The 20,362-nt window shown below is 52.1% G+C and overlaps 1 long non-coding RNA gene across 1 annotated transcript; it reads left to right on the top strand.

The window, feature by feature from the left end:
• The first annotated feature begins 712 nt into the window (after window positions 1–712).
• On the top strand, window positions 713–5,689 carry LOC142861061 (uncharacterized). Its single transcript, XR_012912420.1, has 2 exons — window positions 713–1,123; window positions 2,425–5,689. It is a non-coding gene; the product is annotated as an uncharacterized LOC142861061 (long non-coding RNA).
• Window positions 5,690–20,362: the final 14,673 nt, after the last annotated feature.

The raw sequence follows: 20,362 nt of genomic DNA, 5'->3' as shown, positions 1-20,362 counted from the left end.
GACATGTCACCAGTGCCTACCAGGGATGCGTGACGTGGCCCTGGCCCAGCTCTCCGTGGTCATCTCCCACAGCGTTCCCGGCACTGCTCCACTCCACCACACCCACCTTCCGTCTGTTCTTTGCACCCCTGGCCCCTCGGGGGTGCGTAGACTCTGCCTCTCCCTCCCCCCAGAGCCCTGCTCGGGGTCTTTGCAGCTGGCTCCGGCGTAAGATCAGGCCCCAGTGCAGAGGTCAGTCTCTGCTTTGCGTCCACCCTGCCTAAGGAGGCGCCCACCCCACCGCTATGCCAGACCCCTTTGGATGCAAGCTCCGGAGCTGGGCTCCTTCCCCCTGCGAGCTGTGCCTGTGTGCTACCTGAATCGTCCACTAGAACACAACCCCGGCGGAGGCTTTCTCTGTCACCTCAGTGTCTCCATCCCTGGCACCAACAGCGGCGCCTGCCTGGCACATGGGGAGCCCGACAGCGTCTGCGAGAAGGTCCGTTTCCAACTCCCAAGTGTCCAGGGACAAAGCCGAGCCAGGCTCATGTGCACACTGCACTGGAGTCCCCTGTCTGGCGTCCTTGGGTTAGGAGGGAAAATTTTCAACACTGCAGAAGTTTAGAAATTCAAGTACATTTGAAAAAGTGAAGTGCTGCTCACAGACTCGGTTCTGTAACACACTGAACAGACAGCTCGGCCTTTGAGATTCTTGCCACGAACATCGACCTTTCCCTGAGGATCGATTCCGAGCGCACAGCTCGTCCTGAGCCTGGCACAGGAAGCCCCAGAGACCCGGCGGGGTCAAAGCCACATTTGCCTTTCATCGGTGACCGAAGGCGGTTGTGCTTTCTGAGTCACGAGACTCTTTCTTTCGGTTCCCTTTTCGTTCTCATCCATAGTCTCGAAAGGCTCTCAGAGGAGTCTGCAGTCAGCTTCCTGCCACCACCTCGAGTGGTCCCCTGATCACGTGTCCACAGGAGCTTCCTCCCTTCCTCCCCTCGTCTGCAGTGTTCGCGTCGCTGCCATGGGCCGCCGTGTCCCCACCTGCTCCAGTTTCAGCACTAACAAGCCTGCCGGTGCGGGAGGTGCGAGGTCCTCGGGCTGCCCCGGGTGAGGAAGGAGGCAGCTCCGGCCATGGAAGGTGTGAGCCCAGAAACCCCTGGAGCTGCCGGCCTCTGCCCTCCACCCCCGGAGACCCTTGCTCCTGCCTGGGAAAGGCCCCCTGGGTTTGTCCTGAAGGAAAATGCTGTGCCTCTTTCTCCTCAAAGGCACAGAGGCCTATAAAAGCAGTTGAGAATAATTTTTAAAAGCCCCTTTTTGAGGCTGAAAATTGAGATGGGGGAAGGTCCAGAGAGACGGGGAGGCCTGGAGATGGCGGGGAGGGTGGAGCGGGAGCCGGGGACTCGGGGACTCGGGACTGGCGGGCAGCGGCGGCGCTTCCAGAGCGAGGGGGCAGGAGTCTCAAACCACAGCGGCGCGTTCTGGCCAGTGGGACGGGTGAAGGAATAATAACATTTGTGTATCAGATATTTCAGGAATGTGTGCTCTCTTTCTCACAGCTGATAGAGGCCTTTTCCCTGGAGCACATCCCAGTGGATAGAACTGGCAGAAACTCTCGGAGCGGCCAGTGTCCCAGCCCCGGCCGCGGCCACCGCTCAGGCCTGCCGGGGGGTGGGGGTGGGGATCACAGCGTCCTAACAGGACACGTTTCCCCAGGGCAAAGTGCCACCAGGCAGAGGCAGCTGTAAGCTCTGCTCATCAGCGAGCCAAGGCCCAGGCAGGAGCCAGCTGTGGCTCCGCGCGGTGCGAGCTCAGCCTCCTTCATGGCCATGACACGTCCCCGGGACACTCTTTGGAGTCTACTGACCTGAGTTTCCTCTCCCTCTCCTTGTTGTCCTGCCACCAGACAGGCTCCAGAAAGCTGGAGGCAGAAGAAAGCAAGCTATAGATCTGGTGGAATTTGAGCGGCTGGAGCCTGTGGTCCCCAGTGGTCGTGGGGGTCCGTAAACTTAATTGAGCTCGAGCCCCCACAACCTGCCGGGTACCGGCTGCAACTGCCTGGCCTGCGGGTGTGACCCAGCTCAGGTTAGAGGAAACCTTAAGGCTCTCCGGGGCAGGGTTCTTAAACCTTGTCACACGTTAGAATCATCTGGATCAAATTCACGCACCCAGGCTGCACTCCAGCCCGAGTAACCAGAATCTCTGGGGTGGGGTCTGGGCATCAGCATTTTGTGAAGCTTGCGGGTGATTCTGGCACATGGACAGGGCTGAGACACGTGTGAGGGGAAGAAGAGCTAAGATTGCCACCGAGGCACGCTGACACCTGGCAGGTCCTGTTCACATCACCCCTCGTACCTCTCTGCTCCACCTTCCGCCTCTGCTCTTCCTCTTCCCTGCCCTGCTCTGCTGGCCTCCTCCGAGACTCTCCCATCTCGTCCCCAGGCTGGAAACAATCTTTCCTGAGGCAAATGGCAGTGCCTGGCAATGTCACCACCACGAGTTGAATGCATGAGTGGATCCTTGCACCTGACCCAGCTAGAAGACGCTCCCTTAGGACTTGCTGTGGGATTTGTGGCTTCTTCTTTTGAATTCCTCCCGGACTCAGCCTTTATCCTTGAAGGCTGGACCTACGTTTTGGAAACTGCCGGATATAGTCGTGTGTCAAATTAAATGGATAAGGGAAGGCACTGCTGGGTAATGCCATTTGGGCAAAAGGTCAGGTATGGCCATAAAGGATCAATGGGGCTATTCTTCGGAGGGTGTAAGTGGGTGCAGATGCGATTCCAAAGTTAAAAGACGAGACGCGTGATCAAGGTGCAGACAGGCGCTGGCCTTGCCGCAAGGAAGGAAGCTGTGTCTGGCAAGCTCGGCCGCCATGTGCTGGCCACTCACAGGCTGCAGCCTGTGTGCACTGCCCCGCTCTGTCCCCATTGCAAGAGGACGCCTGGCCAAGAGCAGCTGGGTCCTAAACCGAGTCGGCCCAGCTGGGCCTGCCTTCTCCTCTCCTCAGACAATTCCTTCCTCGCCGTGGGGAAAGGAAGCTGGTGAGCAAGTCTGGGAGGAGAGGATGCAGGTGGCCCCAGACCCCTCCAGCCAAGGCCAGGACGCTGCCGGGCCTGGCCAGCAGAGGGCACGGTGACCTGCATCTCGCAGTTAGGACGGGGCCTGCTGCTGGAGCCTACTGCTCCCCAGGCTGTCAGGAGCAAAGGGAACTCCCCACGGAAAGTGTCCCTAAGGGACCTTCACAGCAGTGACTTCCTCCCCAAGAAGGGCTCCCCCAAGCACGACTCCCCCAAGCTGAGTGCCCAGATCACCCCTCGGTCCTAGCCCAGGCACAGGCCCTTCTGTCCAGTGGGTCTGTCCAGAGGGCACATCTATCAGCAGGTGGTGGTGGCCCAGAGTGCGCTGAGGCACCCAGAGGAGCCCTCTCCTCCCTGTCTGCGTGGGCGTGGGGGTGGGGAAGCCTCAGCCCAGGCTGCTTCAGTTCCATGTGGGCCAGGTTACTGAGCACCTAGTGAAACCTCAGTGAACCCAAATGTCGGGGCCCCGCCCTCGTGAGTGTGCTGTCAGGTGGAGAGACAGACGTTAACATGTCATTGCACGATTCCAAATTACACCACTAATATGATAAGCATGACGAAAAAAGAGGGAAGCTACAGGAGAGGATACTCGGGGTTCCACCTGCTAATGGGGGACTGGGAACCCTGATGGGCTGCTCGGATGAGACCCCCCCCACCTTCTTTTTTTTTTTTTTTTGAGACAGAGTCTCGCTCTGTTGCGAGTGCTGTGGTCTCAGACTAGCTCACAGCAACCTAGAGTGCTGTGGTCTCAGACTAGCTCACAGCAACCTCAAACTCCTGGGCTCAAGCGATCCTCCTGCCTCAGCCTCCCTAGTAGCTGGGACAACAGGCATGTGCCACCATGCCCGGCTAAGTTTTTCTATATATTTTTAGTTGGCCAATTAATTTCTATTTTTAGTAGAGACAGGATCTCGCTCTTGCTCAGGTTGGTTTCAAACTCCTGACCTTGAGCGATCTTCCCGCCTCGGCCTCGCAGAGTGCTAGGATTACAGGCGTGAGCCACCGTGCCTGGCCGACCCCTCCCCCTCTTCTGAATGTGAAACGGCAGGAATTGGCATTCCCTGCTTTGACCTCACTTACTCCAAGGTTAACACCTCTGTGACAATTGTCCCTATAGCTAGGGGTGTCCTGGCTTCACTTCTCCTTGGGGAGAAATCATGTCCACCTTCGAGGCCTAAGCTCAGATCCTTTTCAGCTGTGGCAGTAGGGAGCTGCCCCTACTGTCCCAGTCCACAGGCCTGCAGCCATTTCAACTCCAAGGGCTACTCTGAACTCGATTCTTACCATTTCCGGTGCCCTGCTGCAGTAACGTCATACGTCATACGTGTTACTCTGCTTTCTGCAAACTGAGCGTGAGCTCCTTGAGGGAGGGATTCCGTGCTGGAGGGTATCAGTGTCTTGGGCTTTACCCAGTCACGTAACATATTTGTTGGGCTCTTGCTGTGTGCCAGCCCACTGGCGTGTCGCAGGATAACAGAAGTGAGCCTGTGCGAGAGCAAATGAGGAGGGGGCCACCACCTGGCCCTGGGGTCATAAAGTCTATGTCCTCCTCCAGAGCCAGAGATCTGCTCCAAAGTCTCACATTTGCACAGGAATTTCCTATCCTGGAGCTTGTGCGTTGGTATTGCTCAAGAACTTTCAGATTGCACGGTCATAATTTATTAATTCTCTGTGGGCATGGCTGCAGTCTGCACGACGCGTAAGTCCTGATTTCTGAAACGCCAGGCCGAGGGATTCAAAGCCTCGGCTCTCCTCGGCCCAGGCCTTAGGGAGCTAGAGAAGGCGCCTGGGGCTCCTGCACTCACCTCCTTCATCCACCTGGGCCCCTCCCTCCTTCCACACCGTCATGGTGCCAGCTGAGGTCCCCATAGGCAGGAGGGGCACAATGGCAACCTGCACATACCTGGTGGCACAGCCTCTTCCATGGGTTTCCATGGCAGAGACTCTGGAGAGTTCCACTGCCACCCCTGCGGCTGGGGATGGACTCAGGGTTGTGCAGCTCGGGAGCTTCTCAGAGAAGTCCCAGGGCGTGACACCCATGCCCTGTGCATGAGGGTCCGGCTGTGAGTGGAGACACCCCGAGGTGACTCGTGTTAATATGGGCTTTTCTTTGCAGAAGTTGGCAGAGCCGGGCCTGGGTGGGAGGGTGGAACATGATTTATTAACATGAAAAATAAGATTTCCAAATTTCTCCCTCTCGCCCGGCTTGCTCCTGGGGAGGGTTTGGCGCAGCCAGTCAGGTCTGGGATGCAGAGACCAAAGAAAGAACAAAGGCAAGGCTGGTGGGCAGGGAGGGAAGAGGAAGGGGAGGGGTTCCTGCTTCTTGGATCGGCTTCTGAGCCGTCCTGTCTCGAAGAACTCAAGTAATGCACCGAGTGGAGAGAAAAGTTTCCAGTCCCTGTGAAATGCGGATAGGGCACAGATGGGCGATTGAAACAGGAAAGACTGAAAAGCTGGAAGTAATCTGAGTTTTTGTCATCTCAAGTGAGAGCCTACAAAGTTTTGGAAAAGCAAGAGAATCAAATCAAGAGAATTTTAAGACGTGCCACTCTGGCTCATAAATTCGATCCCTTTTAAGCATCCTTCTAGACTCGAGTGGAAAAATAAAGATAACCTTTTATACTTTTTGTTTTGGGGCTGTGCTTCTTTGAGTGCGATTCTGTGTCTAGACTGGGCCACATTAAGCCCCACTTTATATGTGGCTCACACATGCACAATAAGAAATTCGTCTCCGAAATGTGCTTTTAAGAGAACAGCTGAGACTTTGCATCACACCACATAAACCCATTCATTCATCTCCTAAGCACCCACATCTATCTCACAGATGGATTAAGTCGAGTCTAATCCGTTTGCTGACTCGTTTATTCCCTCCCCCTTGGCAAAGATGTTATATACTCCAGCTACCTTCAAAAGGTATCATGGCCCAGGCGAAGGAACTAAGTCTGCTGTCTGCATTAGATTCCCCAGTGAACCCTGCTACAGAAATAAACATAAAAGGAGATGCTTTTCTTATCTGCCGAAGATGGCGGGAAAGTGCACCCAGCCCGGTCCAAAGTAAAGCTTCTTACCAGGAACCGTGTCAGCTCGGGCTGAAACCCACACAGCAGTATTGCCTGGCTTCCTGGAATTCATGGGCAGAGCCACCTGCCCAGGCAGCCGGGGACTGAAGTGCCAGGGAAAGTAAACCTAGTGACAAGATGAATGAGAATCCCGGCTCCCATGTTGTGCCCAGTTACCCAGAGGAAAGGCCAACAATGGGTACTGTAAATTGTCCTTGGGAAACAATCCTGGGAGTGGTTGTCCCCTTTTCTGTCCCTGGCCAGGCCTCCACCCAGCCCACCCCCAGGCTGGGGTGGCCTCCTTCTAGCCTCCCTTCAAATGGGCTCTCCGTGGCTCCACCACCCACACTTCCTCTGCGTTTCCCTTCCTTGAGCCAGGCCTCACCCCCTTCCTGTTTTCCTGGTCACGGTCTGTAATGAGTTTAACCTGGGGAAGGGAAACGTTACACTAAGCTCTTTCTTTTGTCTTTACTCTTGCTTTCTGGATTAGTCCTAGTCCGATACATGAGGGCAGGAGCTGCTTCGGTGTTTGGAAAATGGGGCTCAACAAATCAATGTCTCGCTCTGGTGCCTGCCATTGGGAAGTCCCACCCGGTCCGGGGCCCCTTGTCCTCAAGTCTAGCTTGCATGTGTGGCCAGGTGCAGGAGGGGCAAAGAGATGCAGTAATAAGCCACCCACAAACACAAGCTTTGGTCACTTGTAAGGGGCCAGAAACTTAATAGCTTCCAGCCTCTAATATCAAAATAAAACATTGTGAAAAAATATAATAGATAAAATGTGATTTCTATTTTTAGGTTATAATTCTTTGTTAAAACACAAAAATATTGCCAAAGGCAAATTTTGGACACCCGTGCAATGTACGTGTCCCAAGTCCTTGGACCCTGCTTCTATGTACTTGTCCCAAAATGTTGACACCAGGGCAATGTAGGTTTTCCAAAATTGCTTCCATGTCTGTTAGAGAGTTATAATAGCTGATTTATTTCCCAGAGAGACACAGCGGGGGCAGGAGGGGGGAGGCACAGGGGAGGGGCTCTGGCCCAGGGGCTTGGATGAAGGAAGGTCACACGATGGATTCTGCACTGGCCATGATGTTTAGATGCCAGGTGAATCCCCGATCGGCTGGTTCAGAGACACTCAGAGGACCCACGGAGGCTTTTGACCTTTTCCCTACTGCCCTCTTGACCCGAGCTTCCCTCCTCATGGTAGAGAAAAGGGCTGGAAGAAGCTTCCAAGGGCAAGAAGAGGCCACCTACGACTCTTCCTTCCTGAATCTCTGTGGGTCAGCACAACTGCATTTCCACCAGAGTAAATATTTTGATACATTCTTGAAACAGAAGACACCGCTAGGTCAGTGGAGGTGTAAATAAGCGGGGTGGCAGGCGCTTTCCTGGCATCAGTTGCTATTTTTCGACTATGAGTAACACAAGATGATGGTCACGTATCCTTTCTAGCGCTAGGTACATTGCAAAGTGCTTTTGTGTCTCTCAATCTCACTTAATCCTCTCGATGATACAGGGAGGAAGCCAGGAGTTAATCTCCCCACTTTGTTGAGACGGAGACTCAGAGAAGTCCAAATGATGTGCCCAAATTGACACATCCATTCAGCAAATATTTGAGGATCATCTACTGAGTACCAAGCATTATTGTCGGCCATGGGTACACGGAAATGAAAAGTGAGTGTCCCCTGGTGTCCTGGGACCCATAGTCTGTACCTAGGGGTTCCTGAGAGCAAGAAGGTGTGAGAAGCTAAGCATAGCATGGGACTGGGAGCAAAAATAGCCTTTCTCTGGGTGTCACTTTCAGACGAACTGAGCTACCCTTTAGGGACCTGCTGATTTGTCAAGACAGAGAGACCAGCTTTCCATTGCTGGAGGGGCCAGGTGCTGTGGGTCACCAACGGCCCAGCTCACAGCATTGTGCAGTATTTTGCTATGTGAGTTAGTGGTCTGCAGACAACCAGAAATGGTGAAATGTGCTCAGCCAGATGACTAGAGGGAACATTGGCTAAGGCGTGGAAGATTCAGAAGACACTACGGACTTCTACAGGGAAAAATTCTAAAAATGTATATGGAACAATTTTTTAAGGAAGGGTTAAAATATTCTTCCAATGCAATCTGTACTCTCCTTCTGTTTTCTAAAAAGATTCAAGGCACATTATAATAATAAAGGAAGTTGAAAGATTAGGATGAGTAAAAGAAACAGATTAAAAATATGCATCATGCACTGAAAGAGAAGGGAGACAAAGCCGTGAGATAAAATCTATTCTAAGGATGGCTGCTGAATCAAGTATACACTTCACATCTGAGTTTCCTGGCAGCCATGGGAAAAGGGGAAATGCCACGAGTTACATGGCTTTTATTCATTTTCTAAGTAAAGGAAGCATATCAGGGCAGGAGACACACACTTCCCTCTGCCCTGGGTGCCAGAGGGCCCTCCCCTGCACTGCATCTCCATATAAAGGACAATGGACACAGATGTGGTCTTCAAGAGCCTTTCATTAAAAATATTGTCCAAGTAGTCATTTATCATAGCTGAGCATTATTTTTTTAAGAGCCTGGAATTTCAGTGATTTCTGGGCTGAGGCCTGCTAAAACATTGGCTGATAGACCCTGCAGGGATGTTGAGAAATGGTTTTGGGGGCTAGCAGTCAGAGTGAACTGGCCTGGTACATACGAGGGCTTCTGGCTTGAGGGATTCCACTTGTGGGCAAAGTTCTGCAATGCTGTCTAGCCTGCACTGTACACCTTGCACGGCCACTCTCCCAGCCCCTCATCCTCCCTGTGTGACTCGGTGTCTCTGGATGCCATCTGGCTCTGGGATAATTCTGCCTTCCCACCCTGCTGTGCATCTCTGAGTCACACCCAGCACCTCCCTGGTGCCCAAGCGCCCCCAGCTCTGGGCGTTCCTGATATGGTAGCCGGGATCCTGCCTCTGCACTCCTCCACGGGTGACCTGGGACAAACGCTCAGCTTCTCTAGAGAAAAGAAAAGGTCATAGTTAATGGCTGTAAAACCTCCTTTCGGCTCTCACTCTCTGCCTTTCCCTCAACAACAGATGCTCCCCAAGGCGAAGGCTCCTGCTAAGTGTAGTAGCTACTAACAGTTTGGGAACTACTTCTCTGGCAGTTTTTCACCTAGACAAGGCTCTGGCTTTTGTCATGGTCCGATGACGATGGGGCTCAGACTTCCATATTTTAATCAAACCATGGCCCATGTTTATCTGGGAATGGCTTTGCAATGGCAGGAGGACTCTGTCCAGCTGTTCCCAGCAGTTGGATAACCACAGATGTGAATCGTCTCAAGACTGTTATGACTTCTGCAGGACAGGCTGGGGTTGGGGTGACAAGGGAAAGGACCCCAAATGACTCCACTGTGCCCCTTGCTCCTCAGCCGGGAATGGCAAAGTGAGCTCTCTCCACGATATTTGGTGAAATCTTTATAATACTAAGGAGTGACCCGAAACTGTCGATTTCACGCCCTTAAATATGAGAGTCCTTCTCGGACCCCTCCCTTGACTGGCCTGCTTCACAGGCTAGTTCTTTGCCACGGAGTGGCTGGTGGGAAAATGTGAATTAAAGGACTCTGCCTGGCTCATTCCTGCCTCCCCACGGCTGCAAAGTCCAGTGAAGAGGATGAGAACTGCCAATGTGTTAGGACTCCCCTTTCAAGAAAACACATCCTCCCCTGTTGTTATGAACTTGTAGGTGAACGTGGAAAGAAAAGGCTGCCCACGCTTCCTGGTCTTGGGTGTGAAAAGTATAGAGGACCAGGTCTCTGATTCGAAACCCTTTTCTATGAGCCATAAATGGGCTTGTTTTTAAACTTGGTTGTCTTGCAGCATTTGGAAGTTTGGAAGCACCTTGTTTTGTCTTTGGAAGCACCAAGTGCAGAGGGAATGTGGCTTGCACAGTGGGCAGATTTCTTCCTTCTTTCCGATTCAGCAAGTGTGCACTGATACAACACTCACTCCTCCCTGGTCTTTCCAATTCCCGTGCACACCCGCAGCAGTTCAGGTGTGGGAATAGACTCCTAAGTCCAAAGTTTCAAAGGGGACAACCTTTCTTGTAGGCTGAATCGTGTCCCTTCAGTACTCGTAGGTTGAAGCCCCAACTCCCAGTATCTCAGCGTGGGACTGTATTTGGAGATACGGCCTTCAAAGAAGGCATTAAGGTCAAATGAGGTCGTTAGAGTGGGCCCTAATCCAATAGGACTGGCATCTTTCATAAGAAGAGGAGAGTAAGACGTAGAGAAGGAAAACCGCGTGAGGACACAAGGGTTATCAGGATCATCTGCAAACACAGGAGAGAGGCTGTAGGAGAAACAAATCCTGCTGACACCTCGATCTGGGACTCCCACCCTCCAGAGCTGTGAGAAAATAAATTTCTGTTATTCAAGCCACCCAGCTGTGGTTCTTTGCCACGGCAGCCCGAGTAAACTCACACGACCGCTAATGAGAGAAGCAGATGCAGGCGCTGCCCATGGTCAGGGCTGATATCAACCACAGTTCACCTGGAACACTAAGGGCCTCTCGCGTTTCTGCCTGACGCCTACTGAGGATGGATGAAACGCAGTTTTGGGGTGGTCTGGGGCTTCTGTTTCTTTCTCTGAATACTATGATAAAATAAGAGAGGTGTTTGCTACTGTCCAAATTGCTCCTGTAGGAAAAGGGCCATGTTTAACCCCCTTAACATTGAATAAATGGTAGCACCATGCATGCTGGAGGCTAAAGGGGCACAGGACAGCAACAGGTAAAATTCTATCCATATGGTTCATCTAGATCCCACTGCTTTAAAGAAAAATGAACACCCTTTGTAGGAGGCAGTTATGTCCATCATTGTGTTTCTTTAGGTCATCCATGAACATTTTAATGGGATTCTAATTCTAATATAATCTGCAAGATGAACACAAAAGACATTTTCCATCTATGGGCAAATGAAAATAACATGATTTAGAAGACCAGTGCAGCTGATAGCCCATGATTCTTATTCTGTGGCTTCCAGGTTGGGATGCCACCATTAGAGACACCATGAGAGGAATTCTTGCAAGTGTGGTGTCCCTGGTGAAGTCCCTTCCCACCCCTCAGAGCCACTCAGGGCCAGGACACATGCTCTTTCCATGCCAGCTTCCAAAGAGAAACCCTAGTTGGTGCCCCAAGGCTCTGAGTTAAATTTTAACTACATGTCCATTTTTCTTTTTTTCGAACATAGTAATTTAGCATTCACTGAAGACTGCTTACATATGTCCAAAATGCTTACATTTTGTTCCTAATTGAAAACAAAAATTGGCGCAACTGTTACTTAATAGGGAAATGATTAATGCCTATTAGCTAAGACACATCCCCAGAAGCTAGATTCTGAGGCCCTTAGTCAGGCTCTGTGCTTAGGGAGGTTGCCTGGAGCTGGCGCATGTGGACTATTCCTCTGAAGTCCCCTCTGTCCCCGGGGAGGCTCAGACAGCAGCGGGACGCCTGCGACCCAGAGCTGGTGCTTTTGAGGAAGAGTTGCTGTTTTTAGCTAAGTGACCTCAGATGTACGTCAGGCCGGACAGTGACCCAGCTCATTGCGATAGTGCTCCCCAGCCTCATTCCGCTGGGGGATGACATCACAGGGTGACACGCAGCCACCGCAACCGAAAAGTACAGGGTGTCCCCGATGCAAGTGCTTCCTTTAACAGGGGCTGCTTGCTTGGTGGCGTCTGGCACAGAAATGGAGATGTTCTCCAGACATAAAACCTTGGCCAAGGTCTTCAAGAATGCAATAAACTCTAATAAGACTGTTCGGTAGTCGGAATGAGAAATGGTCTTTTCCTAGTATTTTTATGGTCCTTCAGCAACTGGGGAGTTGCTTTGGATTTGAGACGATGAAAAGAAAATTATCCAACGCTGGTATCCAGTGCGCATGCTGCAGTGCCGTCCCCTCCCACGCCGATGTGAGTGGACCTCGAGACCCACACAGTGTGTGGGAGTGACCGTGGGTTCTGGGCCTGGGACTTCGGAAGGCCTCGTGGCTTCATAGCTTATTCTCTGGGAGTGCTAAGCAGCCATGTAATAATAAAATAAAAGTCCCTATGGAGAGGCCACTTGGAAAGGAAGGACCCCAACACGACACCGAGAGTCCTGGCTGACCCCAACCTCCCGCTGTCCCCCAAAGCCCTGGGCCTGAGAGTGAGCTGCCTTGGATGTCCAGCCTAGATGAGTCCCCACGACAACGTGGCACAGCCGGGTACAGCAGGAGAGTCACACGGTCAACCCACACTTGTGGGAAGCAATGAACTGTTGTTATTTTAAGTCACTGAGTTTTGGGTAGTTTATTTTACAGCAAGAGATAAGGGAAACAATTATAGATAAAATAGACAAGACAGACACCATCTCCCACCCCCATGCCCAGGGCTGAAGAAGCAGGGTCACTTTTCTAAGTGTTCTCAGGGGCCACTGCAGAGGGCAAGGCCAGATGTGGGTGCCAGGAGTGTGTGTGTGAGAGAGACAGATTCTTCTCAAGGTCGACATGCTCCTCCTCCTCTATGGAGCAGGCCTTTGGTAGCAGAGCCCAGGCAAGCTTCAGGGCCTGGGCCTGGGTCCTCTCTGGGCCCAGCGGGACAGTGGGGAGGCCCCGGCTCAATAAAGAAGAAAGCTGCAGCTTCTCTGCACCCCGGGGAGGGCGTCTCTTGCACTCTGCAGAGAAGGGGGTGACTTCACCCTGCTCGTCTTGGAGGGGCTGGCCCCTCTTCCTCCTCCGGGGGCTGCCTGTGGGGAGAGGGGCAGGCACCTGCCACCCGCTGACTGGCCAGGCACTGGGAGGTCACACGCCAGTGGCAAGAGAGCAGTAGACACCGCACCCCTCCTCCCTCAGCCCTGAGGCTCGCCCCAGGGTGCGAGAGGCAGGTTGAGGCCAACCTCATCCATGTCTTGGACCCCACTCGGCTCAGCACGGAGCTCGAGCCTGGAGCACGGACCTCACTGTGGGCCAACCGCGGCCTCAGGCCATACCCTGCCCTGTCACCTGTGCAGGACCACGCCCCACCCATTTTGGGGCCCACCGCTCCCTCAAAGCCTTCTGAGTCCTCCCCCTCCGTTGTAGAGGGGCCCCTCTGCCTCCTGAGATCTCATGTGGCACCTCGGGAGTCTTTTGTTGCGGTGGATGTATGTCTTCCCACAGGGTACCCTCACAGCCCCCGGCCTGGTAGCTTTGGCCGCATTTCCAAGGTCCAGCTAAAGGGGTGTGTGCTATCAGGCGTCAGCTCCAGGAGACAGGCGGGAGGAGCTTGCAGCTGGGTGTGGAGAAGTCACCTGAGGCTCACCAGGCTCGGGGAGAAAGTCCCAGGACCAGCAGTGCTGCCTGCAGGCGCCTTGTGGGGGACTCCCGCTCCAGCCCTTGTCACTGTCTGGGCTAATAGGTTTCTCCTTTCCACGACTCCCCTAGATTTTCTTGTCTTTGAGAGGGTTCCTACAGACCAGATGAGTGTCGCATAGAGAAAACCAACTGTGGAAAGTGATCATCTCTTTCCAGGAAACACAAATTAAGAAGAGGATCTTGGGACAGTATGACGGAAGTTGGGCCAGCTCCCTCAAGCGTGAACCTCGGGTAAAAATGAGGCCAATTCTGGCCACACATGTACGTATAGGTTCCCTTTCTTGGCAGCGAGTTGGAAGGGTGACCTGAGGCTAGAAACAGAGATTCCTCCTCATCTAAAAATGAAAGTGATTAATCTTCACAGTGGCAGCAGTTTAAAGGGTCAAGCAGGGATAAATAAAATTCAGAGATGCGAAGGTTGGTGGCGTTTATCTCCACCTGCCTGTCTCGAGCAGAGCTGGGTCCTAAGGCCTGAGCAGGTGAAAATCCGTGCAGGTGACAGGGGATAGGTCCTGCCTTGAGAGCCTGCTTCCCAGGTGCACGTGGCCCTGACCACGTTCTCCTATGAGGGGCTGTTCCCAGAGGACGTTCACACATCAGAGAGACAGTTAAGTGGAGGAGCCACTGATTCGGCTACTCATTTACTTAGCAAACATTTATTGGGACAGGAACATGAGTGATGTGTGTTTGGGAGCTGGTCCCAGGGAGCAGGGGAAAAGGGAGAGTCAGACAGGGAAGAAGGCAGCAAAAGGTGTGTTTTCTGGAACCTCTGAGAGCAGATTGCCTCCTGGAACTGTCCTTCCCAAGGAAGAGCCTGTACTCGCTACTTCCTGTCTTGGGTGCATTAGTGTCCTGCTCCCCACCTGCACCCAGGCTGAGCAGGAGGAAGCTGCAGAGGTTGGGTATGCTTGGGAAGGCCAGGGTCAGGGGCACCAACAGGCCCAGCACAGCTGGAGGGGCCGAGGGGCTGCAACTTGACATGAGGTGTTTGCCACAGCCTGCGATGGATGGCCATCTTTTTCTAGTCCCAAGGGCCCTGGGGCTGGACCATGGAAGTCCGTCATAAGACCTCACCCCAAATCTATAACCACTAACCTCATCTGAACCTTTGGAAGACACAGCAATGCAAACGTGGAACCATTGGCTGGATGTTGGCTACAGGTTATTACTGAGGCAACGGCTGACACCACCTTCACTGGGACCTTCTGAAGGAGGCGGTCTGGGCAGCGGCAGGACCACTGACCAGGTGCCCAAGTTCTGCCAGGTCCTCGCTGTGGGTCTCAGATCTTGGCAGAGCACAAATCCACTTCGGATCATGGTCTCCTGGTATTTTGGTTTTGTAAGAGGCACTAAGAAGACCTGAAAGCCATAGTCACATCTTTTTAAAGTTGCCCAAAGAACAGGGAAGAACTTGTCCCATGTGGTCCTAGAGGGTAAAGCTAGGGACAACTGGTGTGTGTGTGTGTGTGTTGCTTTGTGGCGCCCTGTGTTTTCCCCAGAGGATTTGAGGATGAGGTAGACACAAAGGAAAAGAACTAGCATTCGACTGTTCGAAAGCCAGTGGTTTTGCAAACGTGGTGCTAGAACGGGCTGCATCCTCATCTTCTGGGAACTTGTCAGAAAGTGAAATTCCTGGGCCCGCTGACTCTGATACACGCCCAGGTATGAGAACCATTCTTCTAAGTATAAGGAAAAGATCTTTCTGACGGATACAACTGGCCAAAACGGCCATGCCCTTCCACACGGGGTAGTGAGCACCAAACCTGCAGGTTCGGGAGAAGGCTGAATAGCCACCAGTTGGGTGTGCTGCAAAGGAACTAGACACATCAGGTAGGGAGTCCACTGCAGTCACTTGTTTGGCTGCTCAGTCACTTAGCAAACATTTACTGAGCAGCCTCACCAGGCACTGTCCTAGGTGACAGGTAAAGAAATAGAAAAATACTAGGATCTCCCCAATTGCTACCATCTTACGTGCTCCAAAAACTCTGTGGTCCCAGCAGCCTCCTTCTCATGAGTCTTCCTAGCGATTGCTCTTTGTTTTGACTACCAAACACTGGCCTGGGTGACGATTCACTGTCATTACAACATTCTTCAGCCGCTGAGGTTTCCCCATGGAACCACTGCCTTCCTGCTCAGCCCTGCCTCTCATATCAACATGGGAGGATGAAGAAAGGAGCTAGCAGCCCTGGACCGCCCCGTCTGTGCACAAAACCCCGAGAGAGAGGACTGTGGCAACTTCCGGTCCTGCACATGATGATGCTACTGTCTTCGTCCTTATGAGTCATGCCTTGTCACCCTCGTGGGGCTCAGAAACCCGACAGATGAATTGTCAGGGCTGAGTGGGGGACGAGGTTGAATATCTCATCATGAGACTAGTCCCTGGGGCACAACCTCTCAGACAAAGGGGTATTCTAGATTACTGAGGTTTAGCACTTTACCCAGATAGCAAATAAAGACTGTATTCATTCCATTTATTAAAAAAAATGAATTATTACACAAGTGATGCACATCTGTTAGAGGAAAATTAGCAATACAGATGAGTAAAACCAAGAAAAAAGTAAATAAAATCCCCCTAAACTTCACCACCCAGAAATAATCGCTATTACCATGTCAACATGGTTTACTTCCAATGCTTTTCGGGCATACGTGTGCATGTATGTGTGAGTGTGTGTGTGTGTGTTTCAGTGCAATAGTGGAATCACTCTGTAAGACTTGGCTCTAATACACCTTTCTATCTAAAGTATAATGTGAATGTCTTTCTAGGTCGATACATTTACACCATCATTTTAGAGCTACCTAGCACTCCACTGGCATGGATATAAGTTTTTCTACGATTGTGACGATATTAAAAAAATATCTTTCTAAAATACATCGCACACTCTCCTGCCTTCTTCCCCTTCTGTTCTCTAATCCAAGTATGGGAACATGGCATCTCTCGTCTCCAGGTGCCTTGGGGTCGCTGTTATTCAATAAACCCCATGGCATGTAAAATTTCCATAAGGAATCAGTTTGATTGTGACAAAAGAGCTGCAGACTGGGGGTCAGGAGTGGCTCTAGTCTCGCCACAGGTTAGCTCTGGGCCCTTCGGTGTGTGACATCACTGCTCTGGGCCTTGTTTTCCTGAATGTCAGGGCGCACACGTGGATGGCTTCGGAGGCTCCACCTGGTCATGTAAAGCATCTTCAGACTTACTACTGGCAGGACAGGTCTAGCGAGTGGTTCTTTGCTATGAGGTCATCTTAAATACCTCTGCAGGACCTGCTCACACCAGCAACTGCCCTTTGGTAAGGAGAGAGTCAGTGGAAGGGGAGATGACATGCCCTGAGACTCTCACCCCAAGCATTGCTTGAAGTGCGACCCCAGAGCTGCTTCCTCCACATCTCCTGCTGGGCTCACTAAGGATGCAGATTCCTGGGCCCAACTCGGCTCCTCCAAGCCGGAACCTTTGTAGGTGGAGCCCTGATACAGTGCTTTTAAACAAGCACCCTTCAAGTTTGCTGAAGAAGGTTTAGCTCATTGCTCCACTCCTAGAATGCCATTGCTCCCAAAAGCCCAGCACGGTTTTGCATGGGGGGCGGGGGCGCCTTTAAATTGTTTATTTCTTGCTGGATGCTTGAGAGGAGGCAGAAAAAGGCCAGGACTGAGTTTTTCTCCCAATGTTGCACAAAAAGTCCTTCCTTTGTATTTCTCTTTGGCCTTTGTAGTTGCACACCGAGGGTTTGCCTCCTGGGTTTTCTTTTCTGCATGCCCTCTGGTAGCCCAGCACTCACTGCCTATAAACCCCAGCCTGCCCCAGCCATCAGCTCCTGAGCCTCTGATAGTGCCCTTTCCCAGACAGAACAGCGCACGGTGGGGACAGGAACCGTGGCAGTGACGCCTGGGTTGCCCTCACAGTGATTGCCTGATCCACTGGGGCGCATGTTGCCGGTGTCCTGTGAGGAAGGTTCTGCAGATCTGTGTGGTCTGAACAGACAACTTCATGCAGATTCCACTGCATTTATCTTGGCTCTGCCCAGGGGTGATTTGGCTCTGATGAGGAACCTTCTAGCTGAATGGTTTCGGCCTCCGAGAAGCTGGCAAAATTGCTGAGTTCAACATGATTCTCCAAAAAGGGCCACGTCTTGTACAGCTATAATATTTCCTCGAGATCTTGGACTAAGAGCTGCTACTCACCAAATAACACTCACTCATTAATTAAACATCTGGTAAACTCTAGACAGATGCCAGATGCTGTAGTAGGTGGCCTTATATTAGAATGAATAAACAATTGGCTCATTGCAGATGAACTTTGTTGCTGTTTAGAGAATTGAGGATGTAATTCAAACTGTCCTAAGAAGAGGTAATCAACTTCGTATGTCATTTTAATACATCATTGAATAGATAAGATAATAGTTATTCATTCCTCACTAAAGATCTGTTTTTCCTAAGCATATTTTTCATTTAAACCAAACCTGTCCATCTCTATGAAAGCTATTTGCATGGAAAACTTTCACAAATACGTTGCACATTTCTCATCTCTGCTTTCTTCAGAAAGGTGTTCTTGCTTGCATTTTAATTTAACTTTACTTGTTGTACACTGTGCTGTGTGAGTCAAATGAACCATATGGCGGCACGTTGCCCTGACCCTGCGCCCCATGACCCTGCTTGTCCAGGCTTCGGGCCACTGCCTTGGCCCTTTTCCTGCCTCAATGTTTCCACCGGTGCCCGTCTGGGAGGGGTCACCTGCCCTGGACAGCACACACACAGCGCACACTCTGATCCTCAGTGTGTCACCGTCGTCACCACCAGCTTGTCCTGCTGCGGGGGCCTCCTGAGAGCCCTCCTTGCCTGCCCCCAGCATCCCCCACCTGGCGGCAGGATGTTCTTTTGAACTACCAGTCATATCATTGCATTTTCCTGATTAGGACCCCGCAGCCCCGCGCCATGGCACTTGTGACAACCTGACATCCCTTTCCTGGCCTCTGCTGTCTGACGCGACCCCATGTAATTCCCTCTGTCGCTGCTCACAAGACTGATGCTGCTTCCACTTCCTTCTCTTAGTTTGAACAAGCCAAGCCTTTGCACGGGCTGTTCTCCCAGCCTCCCTTCCTTTTCCTCCCGAACTCTGCTTGGCTGGTTCCTTCTCATCATTTGGCTCTTTGCTGAACCAGGCCTTGCTCCGCCTGCCCCGGCCCACTCGGTCACATTCTGACATTCATTCTCCCCCGTTTTCATTCTCTACTGGATCCCCTGGCCCATCAGTACCTGCCACCTGCAGTCTGGCGCCTTTGGCCCACCTGGGGACGGGGGAGCTTGGTGATGCGAGGAGCCCTGGATATTGGGGGGAATTGGGTTGTCTGAGCAACATCTTTATGTCCTTCAAGGCTAACTCTTTCCGATGCCAGCAGGGCGTTCCCAGCACCCCGCAGAGAGCCGCCCGTGCCAGCCTGGAGAGGACGCTGGGACCTGTGAGAGCAACATCATTCATGGAGCGCCAGGGAAGAGGGTGCCTGGCAGAGGTGCTGAGGCAAAGTGACTTCGGCACACGGGGTCTCCTGGGAGCCTGAGCAATGCCAGGGCAGGGCTGGATCTCCAAGCACAGAAAGGGTGTGTTTTCCAAAACTTCCCGAGCCTCCTTCAGCACATCTCAATGGGCTTTTGTTCTTCAGAGCAGCCTTGGTCAGCACTGTTTGGAGGGGAGGAATGCCATGTCAGATGGGTCACTGTGCTCTTGAGCACATCTCCTATGGGGCTGAGGGGAGGGGAGAGAGGCCCATGCTGCCTCTGTGTGGTCTGGAACTGGTAACCAGGGCAGGTGCCCCTTACTCAGGAAGACACAGGTCCACCCACCTCCTGCCTGCAGCCCTGCAGGGACAGTGTGTCCCCCAGAGCAAGCTCACCTGACATCGGAGGCCCTGGCTGGGGACAGCAGTCTGGCTGAGTTAGCATCAAACCTGGGGGAGCACAGCAGCCTGTCCAGGCGGTGAAATTGCCCAAGGGTTGAGTTGTGAGGTCTCTTCAGGGTGAATTCCTATAAAACCACCGTGGGACAGGCAGGACTTCCACGGGGCTCGGAGGCTGGAAATTCGACGGGTATCAGGGGAGCAGGAGAGATGAATGTGTCGAAGTCTGGCGTGCACCTGCCAACTCAAATCTCTCTCCACCCCTCAGCCAGCCCCGCAGCCAGGGCCAGCTCCCCGTCCTGGGTAGGAGAGAAGGAGGGTAGTGCGAGCTGTTCAGAGTGGAGCAGGGCTGACCCCAGGATTAGGACAGCATCTCAAAGATGCATGAACACAGGCAGGAATACACATACACATGCACACACACAATACATCCACACATACAGATACACACATGCACACATATGATATCTGTCTACATACATATATACATTCCTGCCTTCCTCCTTCCCTCCCTTCCTTCCGTGAAAATGGAACTTTGCCCCAGCATCCCTACTGTCTTAGAACCACAAAGCTCCTAGAATTTTACCACCCACCTGTCCTGCAGTTTGTATAGAATCATTCTATTCCCGTAAATCATGTGTTTTCTACGAAAAAATTTACATTTTTTTGCAGCATCAAAATTTGGTTCTGCAACTCAAGAAGGAAAAGATTTTTTTTTTCCATTGGTTCTTTTACCAGATAATAGAATCCCAAGGACAATTGAAACTTTCTGATGATTCAAAATATTTTTACTTCAAGGTTTCTATTTTAAGGATTCCCATAAAACAGTGTGAGTTACTGGAGTTCCCTCCCTTCTGAGGGTCCCTCTCCTGTGTCCTTCATCAAAAGACAGGCAGCCACACCGTCCCTAACATTAGCTGCCAGCCCTGGGTCACCACACATTGCATTTGAAGGTCAGCCTAATCTCCTCTAACACGGGGGGAAGTGGCCTGCTTTCGACACTGCCAAGT

This window comes from Microcebus murinus, chromosome 16 (genome assembly GCF_040939455.1).
Source record: "Microcebus murinus isolate Inina chromosome 16, M.murinus_Inina_mat1.0, whole genome shotgun sequence".
Lineage (NCBI taxonomy): Eukaryota > Metazoa > Chordata > Mammalia > Primates > Cheirogaleidae > Microcebus > Microcebus murinus.
The sequence above is the reverse complement of the archived record's forward strand: the minus strand, read 5'-3'. Positions and strand labels throughout refer to the sequence as shown.